General features: G+C 36.0%; 1 pseudogene; it reads right to left on the bottom strand.

The window, feature by feature from the left end:
• LOC113088551 (retinol dehydrogenase 8-like) lies at positions 1 to 2,678 on the bottom strand (annotated as a pseudogene).
• Positions 2,679 to 6,617: the final 3,939 nt, after the last annotated feature.

Genomic DNA, 6,617 nt, shown 5'->3' with positions numbered 1-6,617 from the left:
TTAGGAAGCATTCTTGTCTTTATCCAAAGACAAGGTGTTACGGCTTCTCCAGCGCAGGAGCTTTGAGGAAATTGAGACTTGTTTTGAACACCTTGTCATGTTCAAACACCATTTTGTAGAAGGTTTCAATGGGAAGGTCACCACTGGGATCTGCATATTTTAGGTTGGTCATGTGTGTGCACAGATGGTTAATCTGATGGCGAAATGGCGGGTTGGTCATTGTAATCATTTTGAATGTGTGCTGGTTATAAAAGAAACAACATATGGACTGTTAGTAAATCAGAGACGAGACCAAACATCAGAGCATTGGAAAGATAGATGATTGAATGTAATGAAATGCTATGTGAAAAAGCACCTCTGCGACATCCTCTGGAGTTTGTCCAAGACTCTGGAATATCTGGTTGTAGTTTTTCAAGTAGATGTTGGTAAACATATCTGCTGTCACTTTATCAGCTTTGGAGAGGTCTATCTTCACGCCTTCCTCGTACACCTTACGCTCAAACTCTGTGATGACGGGTCCTGGTTCAATGAGGCTGATACTGCACAGATGCAAATACAATATACATACAATTACAACTTAAACGTGGGGATCAAAGCTTTCAAAACACATCGAAAATCTTGAAATTATTGCTGCGATCTATTATCATGAAGAAGAAAACTGAGCTCTTATAAACTTGTACATTTGAGTAATTCTAGTCATACAAAGCTACCATAGGATGTGATGAAGCAATGTGGTTCATAGATTCATGTTTAAGTGAATACATTTTAATGAGGTAGTGGGGTTTTTGGGACCATATATATGAGTGTGACCGCTTACTTCAGATTGAATCTCAGAGCTTGAACTGCCAGACTCTCACAGAACCCTTCAACAGCAAACTTGGAAGCAGCATAAATGTCATTAAACAAAATACCTGTGTACGTGAACACAACAGTGATTACCCAGGCTGAATCCTCTCAGAGCTCCTTTAGTCATTGTTGTTAATCCTTTAAGTATCTAAGTTGGACCTCTCACCCCCTGGCATAAAGAGCTTAAATGCAAATATCGGCTTAAGAAAAACCAGTCATTAATAAAAGCTGGTTGGGTTATTTTTAACAACTCACCCTGAATCCCCATTACATTGCTGATAACCACTATGTGGCCACTTTTTCTCTGCTTCATATCAGGCAGAATCTCCTTCAACAGTCGCACAAGCCCAAAGAAGTTGGTGTCCAGGACAGATTTCATCTCATCAATGGTCTGACACTCAATGGGCCAATCATTCCCATTTCGGCATTTCTGCATAAATGCATAACTGTAACACAGATAATGCAAGGGTAATATCAACGATGCTGATTCACAGAAGACAAATGAAACAAATCATGAAGTCTTCTTGAATTTTACAGATTTAAAAGGGTTCCAGGGTTAAAAGCGAGGTTTAGATTTAAGATAATCCGGGGTTAAGGGCAGTGTAAAAAAGAAATCCCTGCGTGTTTACAATTATGTCTGTCACCGCCTTATGTTAAGGAGCGGTGCACACGGTGTGGCGAGTAAAATGAGATATTATGGCCACAAAATTAAAGCATAGCATTTGTGTTTTGATGTAAGTAGTAGACAGGAAACCCTTACTGAGAATGTCAACTCTGCGCATGGGCAGGCTGTCCAGACAGGCTTTGATAGATTTCTCATCACAGACGTCGAGCTGCTTGATCTCCAGTGTGCTGCCTAAAGTATGACCGGCTGCCTTCTCCAGAGCTCCACGTTTAGCCAGATTCATCCATAGTCGCATACACTGCCAAAGCCAAAATATTAGCTTAACTTTCATTTGAACTAGTCTGCTAAGGTTTCAGCTAACAGATGGAGAATAATAATTTAATTACTATTAAAGCTACTCGTATAATTACTGATAAAGCTAATATATAGACTAAGGTTTTTTTTTTTTTTTTTTAACTAGACTATATATATTTATCTCTTTTTACTAATCTGATTACATTTCCAAGTAACAGATTGTGATCGAAGTCGTTATTTAATGACTAATGGATTAGTGCTTCTCAGAAGCTTACTTTGTAGTAAATCTACATGCAAAGTCAATTTATATAGCAGAAAGTTTAAAAAGTTGTTTACGGAAAAACAACATACATTTTACTACATACAGGTTACAGTAACTCTTTGAATATTACACATTCCTTTCTGTCAATAATGTGCACATTCACATTTGTCCTTTTTAGAAAGAATTGTTTGGGACATGCCTTTGTTGACAGCACTAATGGTGGGACAATCTGTCGATAACACTTTAGATTAGAACAAGGTTCCATTAGTTGATGTTAGTTGACTACTTCAGTTAACATGAACTAGCAAGAAGAATCCTTCTACAGCATTTATTACTCTTAGTTAATGTTAATTTCAACATTTACTAATGAATTATTCAAATCAAAAGCTGGTTAACATTAGTTAATGCACTGTGAATCAGCATGAACTAACAATGAATAACTGTATTTTCATTAACATTACCAAAATTAATAAACTATTATTTAACTGTTCTATTTTAACTATTATACGACTATAGATATCCTTACCCATAAACCTCTTTTTCTCATCTTTGGCAAGACGAACAGCAAGTGCCAATCCAATACCAGAAGAACAACCAGTGATCAGTACAGCCTTCTGATTCATGGCTGCTGTCTCTGATGACACGCTGGGATGAGAGGACAAGACGTAAATGAAGGCTAGGGAGAACTGGAAAGAAGATAAAGAGACAGAATGAGTAAGAGCTTGAGAGGTGAGCTAAAACACCTGCTAATCCATAGCATAAACACTCAGCAGAATGACCCATGTGTCACTATGGTCTAAACATATGGTGGAAAACACGCAACATTACTATTGCTCTTTACACCAGTGTGGTCTAAAAGAAATATCTGATAGAACACAACATAATATGCTATATATTTACAGAATTCTTCCATTCTCACACACTCTCCTTCTTTTTTTTCTTAAGGAGAGACTGGTTGGAAACCTAGTGCCAAGGAGAAAAGGTCAGGAGAATTCATGCATATTTATTCTGAAATCTTAGACCATCTGTGTGTCTGTATTGGATCATTGAGGAACTGCATCTTACCCATGATTTTCAAAAGTTTGGGCTCAGTATGATTTTTTTTAAAAATAAATTAATACTTTTATTTAGCAAGAATGTTTTTTTGTCAACTTTATATTCATCACATAATCGGGAAAAATTTTAGCATGTATTCTCAAAAATATTAATCAGCACAACTGTATTCAAAACTGATAATAAGAAATGTTTCTTGAGGAGCAAATCAAAATATTGGTTATTTCTAAAGGATCACGTGACACTGAAAACTGGAGTAATGATGCTGAAAATTCAGCTTTGAAATCACAGGAATAAATTACATTTTGAAATAATTACAAAAGAAAACTCTACTTAATTTTTGCACCCTTTATGAGCATCAAAAACGTCTTTTAAACATAAAAAAAAAACGTACCACAAACTTGGAGGGCTTAAAATTCTCTGGCACCGTGCAGGATCTCTGGCGTGCAGCGTTTGGCTGCGTAAAAAAATAATAATGCTACTTAAAAAAAAGAAAAAAAAAGAAGACTTGTTGATTAACACTTTTGAGTCCACGAGTTCGCCAATCAATGGAATGAGAGGAGCAGCATTCAGTCTCAACTAAAATAACTTACCAGCCAATTCAGAATGTTTTGCTCTTATAAACACAAGACGTTGCATAATAGTATCCAAATTGCAGTTGTTTGCATTATGCATTTTAACAGTGTTGTTCGTACAATTAATTTTCTTGATTTTTATATTTATTTGAGCCAACTATTACTGCCTCATTGTTAGTTTATATATAAAAAGTCATGCTTAAGCCTCGTTTTCACTTGGGTATTTTTTGTTACATAAAAAATATCAGATTGCTCAGCTGTCAAAATAATCAGTAGATTACTTGATTACCACAGTAATCATTAGTTACAGCCCCTAGATTAGTCATAATATTTCTAAATACAACTGCATTGTTTTTACTTTATGTAATTAAAAGACAAATATTTTGTCACTGAAAATTTCTTAAAAAATAGTATTAAAATATTGTCTTGTTCTAGTGAAACCAAGTATCTGTATTTTGTGTCAATAAGCAGTGATACAGCTCATCATTTTCAGAGTGTATGTACAGCTTTCATTCTTCAGGTTCAACCATATATTTATGAAAAAGAAAAATCAGTTTGAATAAAGAAAGCAATAACTTGCCATAGTATCCTTTCAAATGTTAAAGTTGCTAGAGTCATTGCAAAATTGTAATTTACGTTTTTTTAAAGCATGTCAATGATTTATTTAAATTATTATAGCTGTTTTTCTGCATGATATATATTGCATATAACTTTAAATATCTGCATATATTTGAGACTAACGGCACATTGTGTGTGAAAGATGAGCCATTTCTCCAAACAGCAGTATTATGTTGCAGCTCTTAATAAAATTAGCAGCCCTGGCAAGTGGCTGTTCTACTTGCTTTTGGTGTTTAATGAGCTGTTATTTTTGTGCCCTATTTGTATCCATCATTCTCTCTTATTTTATCTCTGCAGTAAAGAGCTGAAAGATCCAGATCTGCTCTACCAACATGCTAAAAGAATCTACTCGCCAGATTAAAGTAAGAGGGCCTGTGTCACTCTCACATTCATTTCAGCACATAAACTACACAATATTGGGGTATTTTCTCACCATTTGACTGGTGTGTAAACAGGAACCATCCAGACGCCTGGCCTTTCATGGAGCCAGTGAAGAAATCTGAAGCTCCAGACTATTATAGGTCATCCGCTTCCCCATTGGTAGGTACTAATATAATCTGCATATATAGAAATGACATTTAAACTTTCTGAAAAGATACTAATCAGTAAAGGTCTATACAGTTTTGAACAATGGCATCTTGCATCCAATTGAATAAACCTCTCCTCCTGCTCAGACTTGAAAACGATGACGGAGCGTCTGAAGAACCGGTATTATGTGACAAAAAAGCTGTTTATCGCCGACCTGCAGAGGGTGATCACAAACTGCAGAGAGTACAACCCTCCAGACAGCGAGTACTGCAAGTGTGCCACACACTGGAGAAGTTTTTCTACTTCAAACTGAAAGAGGCCGGGCTCATTGACAAGTAACAGACATCTAGCCTAGGACAAGGGACCAGTTAGATACTATAGAGAGTGTGATCACATTCACGTTTAATTTGGATGAATGACATCCAAACTTATCAAAAGTTGCTGCTTTCTGTTACTTTTTTCTTCCTTATACAGTATAGTTATGAAACTCAAGGTTATATTTGTGTTTATGAGGCTGCTGTGCCAGTGCATTAAGGGAAAATGAAAACTGAAAGTGTGTTTGATGTGGGCGTTAACTTAGACAGAAATGGCTATGAGTAGTTCTGTTTATCTGTCCCATGCGCCATTAAACGAATGACTCACGAACAGAGCAAGCTGTTGCTCTACATCCTGCACACAAACATTTGGTTGTGCAACATAAAGTCTTATCCTGTAAAACTTACTGACCTGAGATGCTGCAGCCAAAGACGGACAATGTTTGGCCTCTAGTGAGGATGTCACTGCGGTGCCACCATTCTCTGCCAAAGCTGTTTGAAACAGCCGGTTAGTCATATACAGGACGTGCCTATTGAGTACAAATCTGAAAATATGAGGGAAATTGTTTGTTTGTTTTCCCGGTTTTTGTTTTAAGTTGAGTTCCTTCAGTGTTCTTTATTGAAGAAAAGACTGCTCATTCCTTGACAGGTCATTTCAAGTAACAATAGTCTGTGTTTTTGTTCTCTTCCGGAAATTACTGGGAAATCCACTTGTGTTTGTAAAGGGATTATCTCTGTTTGCAAACCAATATTTGTCTTCTTCAAAAGCTTTCAGCATGTCATGACCCCAGGTGTCACCATTCACTGTTTTTGCAGCTTGCTTTTTATCCCCATTTGGGACCAGGAGCAACTATTTCCATTTCAGTCATAACTGCTGCACAAACCCGTGTTTCCAAATATGTACGTTTTCTCTGATACCGCATGTTGTTTGCTAGTTTACTGTTCATGCACAGGACAGCAGGTTTATTTTTCAGTCTCTTGTAATGGGCATTTACTTGAATCATGACTGCTGCAATATTGATGTATTATCAGAGTTCTTTATTTTTGGTTTTACTGTGGGACACCGATGACCCTCTAATGAAAAGGACAGACGGGTGTGATAGAAGGTGGTTGGCCATGGTTACATTTGGAAGGTGCATGTAAATTGCTACAGTTCTGTGTACTATAGTTGTTGTTGTTTTGTTTTTGAAAATAAACATTTTTTTAAAGTTTGCCCTGCTGAGAAGTGATTTAGATTTGAATTTCACATTTCTGATTTAAGCCATTTCAAAGATTTTGTCATGTTCACAATAATCCCAGATAATTATTAATAAGAAGTTATCTATTAATGTATATGTGTGTGGGTGGGTGTAATTTATAATGTATTATGATATTTCAAATATTTAATAAAATAAATAGGGTAATTTATTTAAGGTTAGTAAGATATAGACAAGATTGAAAAAAAATTATTTAACAGTGTATCTATTTAATTGAATATTGTCTGTTTCTATAATGTGTTTGTT

Source organism: Carassius auratus, chromosome 6 (assembly GCF_003368295.1).
Source record: "Carassius auratus strain Wakin chromosome 6, ASM336829v1, whole genome shotgun sequence".
In the NCBI taxonomy this organism is placed as follows: domain Eukaryota; kingdom Metazoa; phylum Chordata; class Actinopteri; order Cypriniformes; family Cyprinidae; genus Carassius; species Carassius auratus.
Note: the sequence above shows the minus strand (reverse complement) of the source record. Positions and strands in the feature narration are given on the sequence as shown.